Genomic DNA, 20,145 nt, shown 5'->3' with positions numbered 1-20,145 from the left:
CGGTCTTTGAAGTTGTCATACCAGAAGCTGTTGTTACTAGCAATTCTCACCTCATGTACGTGTATACAAAACCGCGATAATGCCACCGATAAATTAAAGCGCATGAAAATGATAACCTTGTTAACGCAGTATATTGGGTGTTGTGTATAAACAAAATTTTGAAATGCAGCAGCAAAAGAGCCAACGCATGTATATGACTAAAAAAGACTGCTTAGTAATGGCCGTGTGAAACCTACGAATATTATAATATATATATATATATATATATATATATATATATATATATATATATAACTGGCCACAATGCAGGAACACTGGTGATGTTTTTTTTCTCCCTTCGGTACAATATTTGCAAAATAGTTTTCATGCGCTTTTGTTTGGTGCTGCTGCCGAGTGCTCATTCAATTTAACGATTCCCACGCGATAATACAAAACAAGCATGCACACGCACGCTCCGCCTTCAAAAAAAAAAAATACTTGGCTTACTGCTAGCTGCTTGTGTCGTGGATTACGAATACATTATAACGGCGCGGCGTATAAACATTTTCGAAGCGCCATTGCTGTGCTTTTGTTGACGGAAATACGATTCCGAACATTCGACCACGCAACACCATGTGCAGTTTTGCCCGAGCTGCATTATCTTCAATGCTTGAATGCATGAAATAGCGTTGTCCTCGAAAAGTTAACTGGAATGCCCATGCAATTCGTTGGACACCTTTAAAAATATTATTTCGAAACTGGTTGTCTTGAGAATTTGTTCCAAGTGGATATGCGTTGCGAACTCAGCGGCTATAATTCGTAGATTGAAAGATCTGCTGTAAAATAAAAAATTAATATGTTAGTAAGCCTATTTATGTTAATTATTCAATTAGGCCTTTTGATTTCTCGCGGAAGTAATGGCCGCCTCATCGAGTAGTTTAGATCAAGGATTATAATTGTGCTATCTGCCACAGGCAATTTTCAAAAGTTTTGTGCAGCTAAAATGAAACACCCTGTAGTCATCTATGTCGCCTCTCTACTCATTACCGGAATGTGTGTAAAGCATTGAAATGGGTCGCGAAATGGTGATCTACGTTATTAAAGAGTAACGTTTTCGTCCAGAGAAGCATATGTTGACTGCATGGATCATACCCCGCATTGCCGAGCCAATGACTCATCTCAAGAAGCTGGACGTCGAGTTCAATTGGGAAACGCAGTATATACAACCATTTCGAGAACTGAAACTGCTCGTGCAGTCGCCACCGGTACTTGTACACTTCGACAAAGACGCCAATATTGAAATTTAGAACGACACAAGTAGCGTAATTCTTGGCGTCATTCACAGGAAAAAGGGACATGAAGAGGTCATAGCTTACGCTTGCCCCTTCGCAGCAGAAAGCCTAAAAATTACTCTACAACGTAAAAAAATTCGTCGACCCTTCCATTCCTTGAAGATGGTTAGCCACCAAAGCAGAAACGTGTGGTTCCGGTGTTTATCACTGGGTTAATCCCGAGGGTTCATTAAAGTATTTCTAAATTATGAGGTTACGGACACGTTCGGCTGCGACGGAGAGAACGTCGTCATTGACGGTATGCCAGAAGTCCGCTGTTGTCGCTTGCGTTCGGTGTCTCGAGTTTGCTCGGCGACGTGGTTAGCAGCATTCACCCGCCATTGCCGCTTCCAATTCTTCGAAATTAAATTGCTTCAAAATTAAATGTGTGCGTTACGGTGAGACAATGAATGGCTCACACCACCTTAAGCAATGGCTCATACCCCCGTAAACGCGGCCTCCCCATTACGACGACAGAAGAGAAGTGAAATTCTACGCTGGACTGATGAGCGGCAACGCAGCCAGCTGTGGAAGAAGACGACGACGACGACGAACGCGAGAGCCGTGGCACGAGCGCGTACCGAGCACGAGCACCAGCGCAAACCGAGGTGCGCCAACGAGCCAGCTGCGGAACAAGACGACGATGCTCGAACCAATGCTCATGATGATAGTTTTCTGCACGCAGGCGATTTCACCTATAGCCATATACGATTTCGCCTGTACATGTAAAGCTTCGCTTTATTAATGTATTGCCATCGTTTGCACTACTACAAAAGTTGGGCCTTACTATATGGCAGGGCCTTCAAAGTCACAAGCGACCATCCAGCATTGCGTTGGACATTATCGCGGTTGACAAGTCCGGAAGGAAACACTCTGATGCCGATTGCCTTTCTCGCGCCCCATCCACCCTATGTCTGGGTGCAGTCAGTGTCGACGACTTCGCCGAACAGCAGCGAGCAGACCAGGAGCTAAGAAGCCTTGCTCTGAGGGCTCGGGAGGGAAGACCGACTTTGTCCCAAGGGTATTTAAGCGCGGATTGTACAGGCGAAACGATGTCGTTGTGAATAAGAAACTCTCACAAGTCCACTCTGATTAGGTTCTCGTTGTGCCGTCAGCACTGCGGCCAGAAGTTCTGCTCGCTCTGCATATCAACCGCGGCGCTTGGCACATCGGGTTCTACAGCAGGCTCTCAATGATACATAATTATTACTTGCCATGCCTCGCCTGCCGAGACTGTCAGCCAAGCAAGATACCAATAACAAGGCGTGCGGGATAGCTGCAGCCTATTGAGCTTACTCGCCGACCATTCCAGCAGATCGGGATGCACCCATAGGCTTTCCGACGTCAACATCAGGGAATAAGTGGGTGGTCGTGACCGCCGGCTACCTTACCCGCTATGCTGGAGCGAAAGCCATGCCTGAAGGTAGCGTGGCCGAAGTGGTTCCTCGGCAACATGCTGTTACGACCTGGTGCCCCAGAAACAATCATTACTGACCGAGGAATGGCCTTTGCCGCAGAGCTTCCTCGAGCCAGCATGAAATATAGCCGACAAGTCACGAATTCGGAGTACTCTAATTATTACATTGTTTGTTATAGTTTACGTTATTCGACGTAGTTTTACCGTTTCGTGTTCTGTCTGTAGCATCCGGACGATGCCTTTTAGCAGAGGAGCACCGAAACGTGTCCTTGTTTATCTTTTCCGTTCAGCCGGCTAACAAGAGTTAAAGGCAGCCATCTGGCGCAGGGCTCCGCCTGCATGTATCAGAATGTTCTCAATTGTTGTAGACGGTTCTATGTGTTGCCTGTGTTGTCGCCGAACCTTGTGTATTCAGATTGTCTGTGTGACCCGAATAGTGTTGTACATTCCGGAGGACACCCGAGCAGCGATTACGCTTGAAACTTCCACAGGTCATGCATAAATGACCGATGCACTTGACCCACAGAATCAGATTTCGACGATCGACGCATGCGTTGTTCCCTATCGTTGTGCCCGATTAGAACTTGTTTTCGTGGGCATCGGTTAGCCCAATAATCAATTAGTTTTATGAATTGCCGTTGAGCCACGGTCCGGTTCTTCACCGTCACGACAACGTGACTAATACATATTGTCACAGACAAAACAACAAAAGACTTCGGTCGACGCTATAGATCTTTTCTGGAGCTATTCTGGCACCTTCGTCGTTGTCTTCTTCGATGAGCACCCAACATGCCTAGCATGGAATTGCACCGAGTGGCTTTCAGTCGTAGAAGCATCGCCTCGATGCGGAACATTTATGCACTGGGGGGTGCCACAGTGATACTGTTAAGGTATACGTAGATGGTGAGAGAGGTGTAGAGCTTTGCAGTCAGCGGGAGTAGTAAAGCTTCAACCGAGAGACGCGAACGACATCGGACAGGCGTGGGCGTCGGGGACGGCGAGTGGTGCCGTCTACTTCAGGAATCACTTCGTATGTGACGTCGCCGAGTCGTTGAACGATCCTATAGGGTCCAAAGTAGCGGCGCAAAAGTTTCTCCGACCGACCACGCTTGCGGATCGGAGTCCACATCCATACTTTCTCACCACGTTGATAAGTGACGTCTCGGTGACGAAGATTGTATCGGTCGGCGTCGTTGTGTTGTTGGTAGCGGATACGCATTCGTGCGAGCTGGCGCGCCTCTTCAGCGCATCGAGCGAATTCGGCAGCATCAGTGACAACATTAGAACAGTGGATGGGTAAAAGCATAGCGTCCAACGTTGTTACAGGCTCCCGGCCATGCACCAAGCGAAAAGTGGTGAAGCCGGTAGTTTCTTGAACGGCAGTATTATACGCAAACGTAACATATGGGAGGCCGTCGTCCCAGTTTTTGTGGTCGACGTCAACGTACATGAAAATCATATCAGCCATCGTTTTGTTGAGCCTTTCTGTGAGCCCATTTGTCTGGGGATGGTAAGCAGTGGCTTTACGGTGAACTGTACCACTGAGATGCATGATATCTTCTGTGAGCTGCACTGTAAATGCTGTGCCCCGGTCGGTTATAACCACTGTCGGAGCACCGTGGCGGAGTACGATGCCATGTACAAAGAAGGTCGCAATATCATTAGCAGTGCCTCGTGGGAGAGCTCGGGTTTCAATGTAACGTGTAAGGTAGCCTGTGGCAACAGCACTCCAACGGTTACCAGCCCTCGACGTGGGGAATGGTCCAAGCAAATGTATGCCAACTTGCTGAAAAGGGATCCGTGGAGGATCAACGGCATGGATAAGTCCAGGGGGACGCACGGGTGGCGTTTTGCGTCTCTGGCAGTCGCAGCATGTCTTCACATATTGCTTTACGTCACGGCGAAGGTTAGGCCAGAAATACTTTTGGCGCATGCGTGAAAATGTCCATGCGAATCCCAAGTGGCCCGAAGATGGCTCGTCATGAGAGGCCCGCAGGACGTCGTCACGTAGTGCGGACGGCACTACAAGGAGGCAGGCGGTTGCGGTTGCGGTCGACATCCTCGGCAGATCTTGAAGGCCGTATTCCAGAGGCAGTCTTTGAAGCCGTCGGCTTTTGCGTAGGTGGTCCGCTTCCAGATCCTGGGGGTCAAAGTACATAGACACGTACCCAGCACCTCCACCAGTTTGTCACAGACAAAACAACAAAAGACTTTGGTCGACGCTATAGATCTTTTATGGAGCTATTCTGGCACCTTCGTCGTTGTCTTCTTCGATGAGCACCCAACATGCCTAGCATGGAATTGCACCGAGTGGCTTTCAGTCGTGTCAAGGTCGTGGCGTTATACATGGACACATTACCTATTTTTAGAGTGTTCGGTAAAGCAAGTGAGGACTCAAATTAATAAAAAAGAACATTTTCCCCAATCACTCGAGCACGACGGTCATGTTTTTATGCATAAAACCTCTGTAACAGTCGCCACCTAACAACTGTGCTTCTACGTTTATATTTTTTTCATAGAAAATAGCGAAGCTGTCCCTGAGGCAATACTTTATCTTGCAATCAGACGAGCCCACGCGAACTACACATATGACTTTGCCCAATCTGTCCCGCGTAGGTATATTTCTTCGATTCAATCTAGAGCGACGCTGTACATTTACCGACACAGGAATCTCTATTGAGTTTCTCAGTAAAATGGTATGCTTTTGATAAGTATAGCGCTGAACGTGAGCTGAATATTTAACGATAATTGTCATTGTGTCCGTATCTTTGCGCATTGAAAATAGTGCGCTGGTTTTATAAAAAGAGCCAGGCGGGTGTTATCATGTTATATTTGCATGAGAAAAAGATTGATGCTTGATTCTTGCTTTCCAGTTCTGCGAAATCAAGAGTACCGTTTGAATTTTACCGAGATATGAGCAGAAGCGTCAAAACAGAAAAAGAAACTATTCGAATCCTGAACCCAACAAGGTTTCCAGAACATCTCCAGCCACTGAGGGCCATAGGAACAGTAAATGGAGCCACGAATCGGTCTCCAAGCATATGGCATTGAAATGTATAGTGCCCGAGAAGACATTTCCCGAGTATGGACCACGAGGGAATAAAATATTTAGCGGTGGAGAAAGACGATACCGCGCGACTACCAACCAAAGCATTTAATAATTAAGGCGCCACAAAGGACTCGCGAGAGAGCACGTGCGTCTCAAACAGTTGACGCGTGCAAATGAACGAGCCCGTTCGAGTAATAAAACGGGCGAACAAGCCAGAGAAAGCTATTTGCATTAAAACGGCCAGAAAGAGCCCTAGAAACCAATATGCTGTATCATTAGAAGGGTGTACTTGAAGGTGAATGTTTGTTGCATTGAGGATATTTAGGTAGCGTTTGCTGCCTCGTTGCGTAAATCCGCGGAGACCGAAGCGGGCAGCCGGCACATCTCTAGAGATAGCGCAGATCGCACTGATACTTCCAGACCGGCACGATATACGTGTGCTACGCTCAAGGATGTGCTAATCTCCGTTGGTTGTTCTGTGTTGAGCTATGTCGGGCGATGATGCAGCTTTTTCCGTGAAACTGAAGTCTGCGGGAGACACCAACAAAAGTATCACTCGGCGATAAAATAAGCGAAGTTCACACTGTCCATTCTCGACTTCGATAAGTCTGAAACTCGCATGTACTAGCTGCGCTTTGCCAAATGTTCAGTGATCCCGAACTCTTATTAGCGCAGCCATTGTCGAAGCAACACGCAGCATCATTAACGGGGCCTGCCGATGGATCGACCCTTGCGAGGAACAGTGGTCGTCACGTGATCGATGGTAAGCTATAGCACATGTGCACATTATATCGTGGAGCATGCCTACCTACTACATGGGTCTCAGACATTCATTATCTTGGTCTGTTTTCTGTTGTTCGTATGTTTTCTTTTTATTTAGCAGCCCGAGTCCTAATCTGGCACTGTGTACAGTGCAGATCTATGTGCGAGCAGGGTGAATAACTAAATACTGTTTTTCTAGGTTAGCGAAATACGGAATAACTAAATACGGTTTTTCTGGGGACGATATGAAACATCACAGGCGGCAGCTTAGTTTTTACAGCGCTCGTGCAATTTCATTATTGAGCTTCTCGCCTGCAGCAAGACCATATCTACCGTTGCGGTGTCTGTACCCACTACAAGCCGTATTCAATATTTCAGGCATCAAAACAAAACAAAAGAAAGAAAGAAAAGCAGAGATGATATTTTGAGCCCTACAAACGGTCATGTTACTTTATTTATTTGAAATGCAGAAAACGACGTGCCCTTGCATGAAAAGTGCCGTGGATGCCTTTGCGCTTGAACGGGTAGTTCAGTTTCCCCGCAAGCTGGGAAGATATAATGGTCGTTCTCGAGGGATCCATCATCATGAAATTCAATACATGTAATTTGACGACATCTACGGCTAAAAATCTCGCCGCCGTGCTTAAAACTGTGGAGTTCATCATTCACGACACTGGATAGCCATGGTCAGCCCAATGTAACTCGAACCCCCGTATTCCGGAGTGTTCGCTTCACTCGAAACTCAGCCTTGGTGTACATGCAATCAGGCTTCTTTATAATCAATGATGATCATCATCATGATGATTGCTGTTGGCATTTCCTACAAGATCGCCGTCATCAATAGTCACCTAGCTTGTGTGAGCTAATCAAGTTTTACAATATAAATTCATGCCTAGAGTTTTGTATATCCTTAATCTTCTCACTCGTCATTAAAAAGTTTTTCTTTATACTGTGCAGTTATCTATGCTTGTAACGACTCCAGCTCTACTAATCTTTTCTCTGTTTTTTTAAACAGTACATTAAATGTCTCCTGCTTATATCTTGACTGCCCTGGCCAGTTTGTGCTTCCATCCAACTTGAATATCAGCGGTTCTGCAAGGCGGACGTTTCCTACCATTTTCGATGTGAAAAAAAAAGATGTTAATGATTTGTTGGTATCCCCTTTGAAACGACGTATTGACAAATAGTCGCCTAACAGCTTTCAGATAAATAGCGGGGCAGCACCATCTTATGACTGAAGGGAGGTGTGCGCTTCAATGACACTCCTTGCCAATTCCTGAGGGGACATTTTGCCGCCATGAAATTGCAACCTGGTTGCAACCAGGATCAACGTCTGAGACGCTGATCTGACCCGTTTCTTATCTGAGCTTTTTCAACACGAACAGAACTGTTTTTATTGTAATTGGAGCACCAATTTTATGTATTTATTTGCTACAACCAGAACTCTACAGCAGATCCAGTGCATGACCATCGGGAAAGTCTCGGTGTTATGGAGTTCGTCACAACACACGAATGTTACATAAATCGCTAAACACACATCAGTCATTGCTTGGAACTAGGAGGAAATCAAAAGGTTGAACCTAGGTGTTCTCACAAACGTGTAGCGAGAGTGGCAGCAACGGCTTTTTGCACCAGAGTAATAGATTTCCAGTGAATGTGAGGAAATGTTCTTAAAAAAATAAATACAGCTTTGCGCACGCCAGCTCTGGTTCTTCCATAGTAAGGCGAGTGTTGCACGTAGGCGAAGTTACCTGGAGAAATGTCTTTATTGTGGGAGAAATTTCATGCCGAAAAACCGCAAGACGTCATATACTGCCGAGGAGGAGGAGGAAAGAGAAAGGCAGAAGGCAGGGACGTAACCAGAATAATGTTCGGTTGGCTACCCTACACCGGGGGAATGGGACAGGGGAACCCAAAGATGACAGGAAGAGAGAGGAGGGAACGAAAGAAGGAAATTAGCGGTGAGTTCACTGACGCGTGTGATATTGCACTAATAGTCACAGACTTTCACACAAGCCCGTCGTTCTCAAGAAGCACAAAAGTGCCTTCACCGCTTTATGGGCCGACAAGCGATGGGGGCGGCGTTCCAGCAGCACCTGCACGGAAAGCGTCCGATTGTCCAGTTTTTTTAGCGCGTTAGCACGTTCTTGTCTTTCTGGGGCATTGTGATGCGCAGGTTCTTTTTTCAAAGCAGGTCTCTCAGGCAGAGCCTCAGAGGACCGAATCAAAGGACGAAGCCGTTGGTTTCAAAGAGCAGAACCAGACATTTAATACACACTTTATGAAGGCAAGTAGGAGAAATGAATTGACGAATAGATGAAATGAATAGAAAGGAAGGCACAAGTAAATCCAAGTTAGACAACACACAGAGCTAGGGCTAAGGAAGGCACAAGTAAAATCCAAGTTAGACAACACACAGAGCTAGGGCTAGTCATAGGTGAGGGCACGCGTAACAGTTCGATGTGGAAGGGTGGTGGTAAGGTGACGAAAGAAGGGCATTCGTCTCACCAACTGGATGACGGGTTAGTCGATGACTGGGTAGAGTGCTCGATCGCATCGGCTCCGGCTCGCGGAGGGGACACGGGCAGCTGGCGGCACGTGAAGAGCGAGGCGGCGTTCTTGCCAGGCAGCTGGGCGCCAACTCGGGCCCGTAGCCCGACAGCTCGATCACTTCTTACAGACGCTGGAGCTCGCCGGTCTGAAGTAGCAGTCTGTGACCGCGTGGAGTGGCGATGCCCAGGAAGGCAGGCGGCTCGGCAGCACGGGCAGACGGCGGTGGCGTTCTGGCCGGGCAGCTGGTTGTGGAGCTCGGGCCCATAGCCCGACAGCTCTCGTTCTGCCCACGGGCGCAGACGCTTGCCGGCCTCGGGCAGCCGTTCCCGAACGGATGGAGTAGCGACGCCCAGGAATGGGTTGGCAGGAGGCCCCGGCCGGGTGAAGTCCTGGTGGCTCGGGTCCGGAACCCGACGGCCGTCTTCAACCCCCGATTCAGTGGCCGACCTTCTCCTGGTGCCGCTTCTGGAACTCCTCCCTCCTTCTGCCAGCGTGCCTCGTTTTTCTGTCCTCTGGTCCGTGTGTTGCTTTTGGATTGGTTATCTTCGGGCTCCGTGGGCATCGGTCATTGGCCCCCGTGAGCGCCGTGGTTCTTTCCAATTGGATGGCGCTTCGTTTTTTTTTTTCTTTGTGCCGCGGCGCCTCGTGCTTGACGCTCTTTCTCATCGTCGTTGTCTTGCGCTCATCATGCTCACGTTCACACGCGCACAATTCACTGAACTTTGTCTTCGCGCACTACCACACACCACAATAGGCCCCTTTTTGGAAAAAGTTTTTAACAGAAAACTGCCGCTTAGTGCGCGCCAAGTCCAGCACTATACCAGTTACCGCACCAAGCATAGCAGTCACACAAGAGAAACAAACCAGGTCAGGTGGCACACAGAGAAAAACAGCAACAGGAAGAACTGTTCACTTATAATATCCTAACAGATACACGTCAGGAGTCACAAACACGTGGGTGCACATTAGATAACAAGTCCGCAGTCACTGCAATCTACTCATGCAGTCCGCCCCAACGTTCTCGGATCCCTATATGTTTTTCCGGGCACTTCGGAAAAGACGTCTTTGTGGTTGACTAGAAGTCCGCGAAGCTTCTCACGTTGGCTTTCCATGGGTTCATCTTCTACCTTTATCGCTTCTGTACCACAGCCTTCATTGGCTTTGAAGACGGGTACAGGCATGTCCGTCTCCTCTTCCTCCTCTACGACAAATGATGCTGACTGTGGGGACATTTCTGGTTGGCGCTCTTCATAGCGTTTGAGCATGTTGATGTGGAACAGCTTGGTGGTATGTCCCATGTCCAGCCAGTAGTCAAAGTTGCCTTTCTTTCCTGTGACCAAGAAAGGCCCCTTCCAATGAATCAGTAGTTTGTTCTCCGTCGTAGGAAGCAGGATAAGGGCACGGTCTCCAACTTTCAGATGACGAGTCCTGCTCCCCCGGTCATCGTATTTCTTTTGGCTCGTTTTAGCTCGCGACAGGTTCTCTTGCGTCAACCGTAATGTCTTTTGCAGGCGATCTCTGAGATCCAAGACATACCCATATGTTGTCATTGACGTATTCGCAAAGGTGGTCTCCGGTCCACAACTCCTTAAGTAGACTGAGCGGGCCTCGGACGTGTCGACCGTAGATCAACTCGAAAGGAGAAAATCCCATGCTGGCTTGAGGCACTTCCCGATACGCAAACAGGAGGGGTACTAGTAACCGATCCCATGATTTTGGTTCTTCTTGGCATAGTTTGCATAACATTTGTTTCAGTGTGCCATTAAACCTCTCCACAAGCCCATTACAGATGGGGTGGTAAGGCGTCGAACTAAGATGTTTGATAGCTAGCAAGTCATTCACCTCCTTCATTAAATCTGATGTGAAGCACGAGGCCTGATCGCACAGTATCTGGCGCGGAAACCCCAATTCGAGAAAACATCTCTATCAATCCCTCGGCCACCGTAGCCGAATCGATCGACGGCAGAGGTATTGCGTCTGGATATCGGGTGGCGAAATCCACCAAAGTCAGTATGTATCGGTTACCCTTCGTTGATACGGGCTTTAAGGGTCCGATAATGTCCACGGCTACTCTTTCAAATGGTGTGTCGATTAAAGGCATTCGTCCAAGAGGTGCCTTGCCCTCCTTGCTCTTAGGGTCCAGTCCGCTGGCATGTGTCGCAGGAGCGTACGTATCTTCTGACGGCCTCTTGGACTCCCGGCCAATAGAATGATTCTAGAACGCGATCGGTCGTTCTCTTCATTCCTTGGTGCCCCGACATGAGACTCTCGTGCGCTAAAGTGAGCACTTGGCTACGTAGTCTTTGCGGCACTACCACCTGTTGGGTGACTTTGCCTGAGGGCAGCCGGTAATAGCGATACAGCACTCCCTTTTCTACTTCGAACGAGTAGGATGTCGACCTTTTCCCGTGGAAGGGTTGACCTACTTTGTTCCTGCAAGACTCTAAGGTCTTGTCCTCCTTTTGGGCTGTGCCGAGATTTTTTCGATTCATCCTCAAGGTGCTTGTATCGACTTTGGATAAATTTGGCCGTTGTTCCGGGTTCTTGATGCCGACCAGCAGAGAACCTGGGGAATCGTCTTCTCCCTTGGTTCGTTTTCCACCGGCTATACAGTGGGCGGTGGACTTTCCCATCAACGTCTCCTTCCACGTTTCATCTGGGTCATGAACTTCCCGAGCTCCTGGTACATTTCCGACGATAATGTCATACAGCGGCGCTGTCATACATTTGACGATCGATGTACCCGAAAAATAAGGTGAATGAATTTCGACTTTTGCCTCGGGAACCGTGATGTTGCTGCCATCTGCTAAGAACAGCGTAGCAGTGGTACCTGTAAGAGCTTCGTCCGGTACGAGGGAACGACGTACTACCAGGGTATTGCTCCCTGTATCTCGCAGGACTGAAGCAGTCTGGCCGAAAATTATGCCCTGTAGCACTGGCATCCTGTGCTTTCCGGCCTTCGGGTGAGTTATCACCGAGCCAGCAACGTCTTCCTCTTCTTTATCGCCTGGCCTGTTAACACCTTCAGCCGGGTGCCCCTTCGGCGACAACAAGCAAGACGTCTTGTTCGCTGGACCATTTTTCTTTGTGCAGGCTTTTATATCATGGCCGGGCCTACGGCAATACCCACAATAAGGTTGCCTAGGCTTAGATCGGCATTCTGATGGCATATGACCCCATTTGCCACATACGAAACATCTTGTTGAAGCCCTCTCGGATGAACTTCCGCTTTTCTCCGGAGGGTTAATGCTTTCTGTTCTCTCACGGAACAAAAGCAAGTTGGGCTGTCTTTGAGCCTCTAAGAATTGTCGGCAGCCTCCGCCATCTCATCAAGCTTACTGTATAGCTCTTCTCACGCAAAAAAAAGCGCTAACTGGTGATGACAGTTATTTAAAAACTGCTCCTCCACCAGTAGGTTGCGAATTGCCAAATACTCTTTTTCGGTCTTGGACATTTCGACCCATCGATCAAAGAAGCTCAATAGCCTGGTCGCGTACTGCTTCACAGTTTCGTCATCTTGGGGCTTGCTCTGTCGTAACTTTTCCCGGTAGCCTTCCGCCGTAAAACGCCAACTTGGCCTTATCATAGTCGAGGGAGTCTTCGGGCGACAGACGTCCAAAAACCTTTAGGGCTTCTCCGCTCAAGCATAAACTTAAAGCCGTGGCCCACTTCTCTCTAGGCCATTCTTGTCCGGTGGCGACGCTCTCAAACCTCTTTAAACAGGCATCCAAGTCGTCCCGGGTTTCATTGAATCCTGATATTAGACTGTGAGGATTTATGCTGAATGGTGGACTCCATCCAGGCCCTCGGTCCACCGTTCTTGTCTCTCTGGCCGCATCCGTTTCAGCCATTCTAAGACGCAACTGAAGCGTTTTTTCTTCTGCTTCCAACTGCCGCTGACTTGCCTCTCCGCGATTGCCCTCAGCTTCCACTACTTTCAGCCGCAACTGCAGAGTTCTCTCTTCCAATTCAGTCTGCTGCTTTTTCGCTTCGCGTTCCGCAGCCCGCTCTTCTCGCACTCGCGCCTCGTGCTCGTCGTACCACGCTTTTAACTCCACCCCTTCAAGCCCCATGCGCTCCGCTAAAGCCAATAACTCTCGTGGGCTAGCCATAGTGCTACGCTCTTAAACTAAGCACCATAAAAACTAGGCAAAAACAAACGGCTTCGTCCTGTCGCGGACGCCAATTTGTGATGTGCAGGTTCTTTTTTCAAAGCAGGTCTCTGAGGCAGAGCCTCAGAGGACCGAATCCAAGGACGAAGCCGTTGGTTTCAAAGAGCAGAGCGAGACATTTAATACACACGTTATGAAGGCAAGTAGGAGAAATGAATTGACGAATAGAGGAAATGAATAGAAAGGAAGGCACAAGTAAAATCCAAGTTAGACAACACACAGAGCTAGGGCTAGTCATAGGTGACGGCACGCGTAACGGTTCGATGTGGAAGGGTGGTGGTAAGGCGACGAAAGAAGGGCGTTCGTCTCACCAACTGGATGACGGGTTAGTCGACGACTGGGTAGAGCGCTCGATCGCATCGGCTCCGGCTCGCGGAGGGGACACGGGCGGCTGGCGGCACGTGAAAAGCGAGGCGGCGTTCTTGCCAGGCAGCTGGGCGCCAACTCGGGCCCGTAGCCCGACAGCTCGATCGCTGCTTACAGACGCTGGAGCTTGCCGGTGTCAAGTAGCAGTCTGTGACCGAGTGGAGTGGCGATGCCCAGGAAGGCAGGCGGCTCGGCAGCACGGGCAGACGGCGGCGGCGTTCTGGCCGGGCAGCTGGTTGTGGAACTCGAGCCCGTAGCCCGACAGCTCTCGTTCTGCCCACGGGCTCAGACGCTTGCCGGCCTCGGGCAGCAGTTCCCGAACGGATGGAGTAGCGACGCCCAGGAATGGGTTGGCAGGAGGCCCCGGCCGGGTGAAGTCCTGGTGGCTCGGGTCCGGAACCCGACGGCCGTCTTCAACCCCCGATCCGTGGCCGACCTTCTCCTGGTGCCGCTTCTGGAACTCCTCCCTCCTTCTGCCAGCGTGACTCGTTTTTCTGCCCTCCGGTCCGTGTGTTGCTTTTGGATTGGTTATCTTCGGGCTCCGTGGGCATCGGTCATTGGCCCCCGTGAGCGCCGTGGTTCTTTCCAATTGGATGGCGCTTCGTTTGTTTTTTTTCTTTGTGCCACGGCGCCTCGTGCTTGACGCTCTTTGTCATCGTCGTCGTCTTGCGCTCATCATGCTCACGTTCACACGCGCACACTTAACTGAACTTTGTCTTCGCGCACTACCACACATCCCAGGCATATTGTGGACAGTGGCACAGCAGGTGGTCGATAGTTTCGTCGGTGCCGCAGACCTCGCATGCTGCACTGTCGGTCACTCCAATTAATGTAGAGTATGCCTTTGTGAAGGCAACTCCTAACCAAAGGCGATCGAGAAGCGAAACTTCACGACGAGGAAATCCGAATTGAGGTCGGAGTTGCAGTGAGGAGTTTTCTCGATGCAGTCGTGTAAGTCTTAATTTTGGCGAGTTCCAATCGGTCAGTGAGAGACTGCGTGCCAGGTGTCGAAGCTGCCTTTCGGCGTCTGTCCTCGAAAGCGGAATTGGAACGCTGTGCTCGTCTTGATGTGATGTGCGAGCAGCGTTATCTGCGGAATCATTGGCACTGATTCCACAATGACCAGGTACCCATTGAAAGACAACCTCGTGGGCTTCTTGTTGGACCTGATGGTGAATTTTCACGGTTTCGTATATCAGCTGTTCATGACGTCCGCGTCGGAGTCACTGCGTGCACTGTAATGCCGGTTTTGAGTCAGAAAACACAGCCCATTTTCTTGTTCCTTCAGAATCAATGAATTCTGGTGCATGACATAGAGCCGTTAGTTCTGCCGCCGTAGAGGTCGTTACATGCGATGTCTTGAACCACAGTGGTATTCCTCGCGTTGGTATAAGCACCGCACCACCAGAACTGGACGACGTAGTCGATCCATCAGTATAGATGTGCACGTGGTTGCTGTAGTTTTCATGCAAGAGGAGTAAGCTCAGCTGTTTTAGAGCAGGGGCCGGTGCATCTGACTTCTTTTGTTGTGCTGTAATCGTTATATGTACTTGTGGATGGCTCACGGAGCCACGGAGGAAACCACGGAGGAAACACACATATACTGCCTAAATCTTTACAGTGGCCATTTGACTCCATAAGTACCAACTATTTTAACAATAGACTGGCCTGTCTTTAAATCACTTATGGAAGACGTATGCCATGAAGGCTTTTTGTCCACACTGGAAATTCAGATCGCCAAGGCCATGTAGAATGATATGCGTTCATTTCGGCCATTGGAAAAATACACGGATTTTGAGGCGGAAATACGGAGCCTCCGTGCAATCCGCCGGCGAGTGGAGCGGCGGTACAGACGGACTAAATTGGTTTACGACCTTAGAGAGGCCAGATGCATTCAAGAGAAAATTCAACGTCGTATTGCTGTAGTGCAAAATTAACGCTGGAAATCTTTTTGTGAGTCTCTAGATCCATGTAAATCTCTGTCGGTTGTCTGGAGAACAGTCCGTGGACTTCTAATAGCTCCTAACCAGCGCCGTCCATTTAAATCTCTAGCCCTCCATGAAGGACGCCGAGCAGGCGACGTAGCAGAAGATTACTGCGCAAGGATCGCGGGCCCGACGTTCCACCCTTGCACACCTCTTATTGTCACCCGTGGTTCCCAAGATCCTCGTATGGACGCTCTTTTCTCCATCGAAGAACTGGAGGCCGCAATCGGTGGGTGCAGGTGATCTTTGTCACCAGGATCCGATGGCATCACATACTCTGCGCTTGCACACCTTGGTCAAAAGGCCAGAGTTGCACTTCTTGGCCTATACTAGGCATCATGGCGTGACGGCTTGGTCCCTACCACGCGGAAATCCATTCGCCTTGTTCCGCACTTCAAGCCTGGCAAATCTTCATTAGAATTGTCATCTCACCGTCCAATAGCACTGGTCAGCTGCGTAGGCAAGGTAATGGAGAGAATGATCCTTACACGGTTAGAGCGTTACTTGGAAGAATGTTACTTGGAATTTGACAACGTCTATCCAGAGGTAATGGCTGGCTTTCGATGCGGACGCTCGTCAATGGATAGTTATTGACCTTGTAACGTATGTACAGCACCAGAAATACCTAAAACGAATCACTGTGGCCTTATTCCTTGATGTTAAAAGTGCCTACGACAATGTGCATCATCATGCAATTCTGGGCACCTTAGAAGTTGTAGGAATTGGTGGACACGTCTTTCGCTGGATACGCAGCTATTTGACTGGAAGATGTTTATTTAGACTGAAGACGGACCAACGCCGTCTAGCTATACCGGTCGTCGTGTACCGCAAGGCGGAGTATTTAGCCTTACCCAATTCAACCTTAGGGCTCGTTGGTCTCGCCGATTTGTTACCGCAATTCGTACAGCTGTCCGTATATGCAGACCGACATTTGCATAAGGGCTTCAGGTGTGACACGTGTTCAAGTCCGCGCACGACTTCGGAAGGCTTCAACTGCCGTGTCAACATATCTAAAAAGGCAAGGTCTGGAGCTTTCACCTGAGAAGTGTGCACTCGTTGCTTTTACTCGCAAAGCGATGACCCCGTATGCTTTAAGGTTAAATGACCAAAATGTACCGTACAGATGAACGCACCGATTTCTTGGCGTCTTCATTGATAGAGACTTGGCTTGGAGCCCTCACGTCTCGTACATGACAAAGCGTTTGGCTGCCATTGTGGATCTTCTCGTTTCTCGATGGGAATTCCTGGGGCGCAACAGTACCATCAAATCTGCAACTATATAAAGCGCTATTCTTCGGCTTCCTGCGGTACAGCTTACCTGTACTAGGAAATACTTGCACTACAAATATCCACAGACTCCAGAGTGTGCAAGCCCAAGCACTCAGCACGTGTCTTATTCTCCCAAAAACTAGGTCATCGATTGCGACAGTGGCCATTGCCAGAGACTCCCCTTTGAGAGTCTACAATGCTACCAATGACCTGAGGGCACACGTCCGACATCTGACTCGGATTCCCTCACATCATCTTGCTTGCTTACCAGCGAAGAGGCCACAGTCAACATTTGCCAAAAGTGTTGTAAGTCATCAGTCCTACTTGCCTTCACAATTCACGCCTGCTACACGATTAACAGCACCATTGTGGTGTCTGAACCGGCCGCAAGTATGCAGTTGACAATTCCGGGCATCAAAGAGAAAGCTGGAGCACCGTTGCAAGCTTTGAAGCAAGCAAGTTTGGAACACATTTACAATGTCCGTAGATTTCGACAACATGTCTACACAGATGGTTTGGTAAAACTCACCAGCTCTGCTGCTGCAGTCATCATCCCGGCAAAATCTAAAGAAATCAAGCTAAAAACATCGATGGGTGCAGAGCGTGCGGCACTCCGTGCTGCACTTGATTTCGTTAGTCAGGAACCACCGCAACAACGCGGACAGTTTTTAGTGATTCCAAGGCAGCCCTTCAGTGCATACAAAGCCCAATGCACCATGAACCCAATGAACAACTGGCCTCAGAAATACGATATATATATATATATATATATATATATCATCGCAGCCATGACAAGGGACACGACAATCTTTCAATGGCTTCCGGGACATTGCAACATCAGCGGGGATGACCACGCCGATGAGACCGCCCGATCTGTACATGACAGTCGTCAATGTGTCTTCATTCCACTTTGGCGAACATACGCTGCGGTTGGACTGCCATTGATGTCCCGTGAACGTGATTTGCCCCTGTGGGACTGGAAAACATTCATGTGCCGTTTGCGTTCGTTCTCTCCGGATACACGGATGCATCTACCGCCTGGATTACCACGACGTGAACAGACCATGCTGTACCGTCTGTGGCGAGGCGTTGCATTTAGAAACTCATATGCCTTCCTTATCGAAATGGCCAATAGCCCCACATGCGCTATGTGCAACAGTGATGAGACGCTCGCACACATTATCTGTGTCTGCCCGAGCTATAATGCCGAAAGACAAGTGTTTTGCAGAGTGTTGGACCAATTGGACAATCGTCCACCAACGGAACTAAGAGCTTTAGGTCAGTGCTCCGACAGAACATGCAGCGCTGAAGCCCTTACTCGCGTCACTAAGGTTTCTGCGGTCTACGGGCCTTCACGATAGACTTTAAGAACGCCGCCCCCTACCGCTCTATAGTGTATGCGGTTTGTTCGTGCTCGTCTCTGTTTCTCTCTCTCCCCCTTCCCCTCTCTTTCTCTTTTTATCCCCCTACTCCTTCTCCCCATGCAGAGTAGCCAATCGGAAGTACATCTGGTTACCCTCCCTGCCTTTCTATGCATCCTTTCTCTCTCTCTCTCTCTTCTAAAGCAAAAATGCAGGACGACACAGACGCTTTACAGCTCTGGGTCATTTACTGCAATAAGTCGTCCAATAAATGGGTGAATGAACAAAATAATTAATCAAATAATGTTTGAAACAATTCATGAACTTATCAATGAATTACGAGCTATTTTTTTGGTCTAGAGAGATAGAATTCGAAGTTAAAGAGAGGAGCAAGTTTGGGACCTTTTATAGGAAATCAGGGCTTGTATTCGCAAGGACATTTTACTCTATAATTGTTCCTGAGAGAAATATTTCAGCCAATCCTGGTGTTGGACATATTATCAGAGAAGGCAGCCTGCCAATGGCAGAATGCACTTGCGAGCGTAAAGATTTGCCAATTCGACCCCTACATTGCTAGTTCACACTCGGGGGTGGGAAAGCCAGAAAGTCGAGAACAGAGAGTGAAAGAGAAGATCACACGATCACAGCAACAATCACGCGCCGCACAATGAACACTCCCATCAGGCCGAATTAAGCCATTCGTTCAAAAGTAGGTTGCCGTTGTGAAATGTAGCAGTGCCATCAGCGCCATCTGCTGCGATGGACTATGAGCTTGGTGTTTCCACATCGTATCGTCTAACAGTCTAGGCTCAAAGCAGCCTAGCGCAGACCGCAGTTAACGTCTGTACAATGTATAATGGACTGTCACATAGAACTAGTTAGGAGGTTTCCTCGCGACCACAGTCATCACACGAAACGATGCGAAAGGCTTCGTAGAAGCCATCCCTTATCCACCGCAGAAAAAGCAGGGCTATAGCCTTGCGTCTGCAGAGTCCCGATCGAATGAGAAGGCGGAGTGAAGGGTCCAAGTCGGAGCAGTTGGGTGTTTGATAAAGCTGGTATGTTCCACGCGGAGAAAGTCCGGAGATCGTGCAGGCACGTGATGTTTTTTAGCAGCCTATCACCATGACAACGGCATCGATTTTTTTTTGTAGGCTGTTTTGAAATGAGGACCGAGCTGCGTGATCGGTGGGGTCGTGGCCTATACGACGCCGGCGTCAGTTGGGAGTCACTTAAGTTTGACGTGGTCCGCTTTCTAGACGAAAGTATGGAGGAGTTTCCTAACCCTTCAACCCCGAAAGAATTCCGAAAAGAAAGAACGTACAAAATTTTCCAATTTACTTTCAATGTAGCCGTAATTTTTTTCTAAGCCGTGCTCACTGTGAAAATGGATTACATAATTTGTTTGTGATTAGAATTTTAAAAAAATCTGCTCTTCAGGGCAGCTTTCCTTCAATGCCGACCGCAAATTGTCTTTGTCATTGGGAGCAGCACAAAAACAAGCTCCACGAGTGCGAACCTTCATTGGCGATATTGGTACAACCTCCCGTGACGAGTACAGCTCATGATTGGGGGTTAACAGGGCCAATCTGTAGCGCCAGTTCTTCGTGTGGTCTGCGCCCGCTCGGACCATTTTCTCTCGCCACCATCACGAAGAACTCGAACCTCATTTTGCGCTATTCTGTCAAAATACCGTAGTTACTTTTGTAAGGCCCTGCACTAATTTTCATTTCCTACTGAGAGCGGCCCTTACACTAGCCAGGACTATAGCTACTCACTGAAAACTCGAACTGCGCTCAGACCGATTTGCAAAATAAATCAAGTACCGGAGGACAATTACACCCGTAATTACAGTCATAGTGATGGTAGCATAGTTTCGCCAAAGGGAAAAGGGCCACAGT

This window comes from Dermacentor silvarum, chromosome 9 (assembly GCF_013339745.2).
Source record: "Dermacentor silvarum isolate Dsil-2018 chromosome 9, BIME_Dsil_1.4, whole genome shotgun sequence".
NCBI lineage: Eukaryota > Metazoa > Arthropoda > Arachnida > Ixodida > Ixodidae > Dermacentor > Dermacentor silvarum.
The sequence above is the reverse complement of the archived record's forward strand: the minus strand, read 5'-3'. Positions refer to the sequence as shown.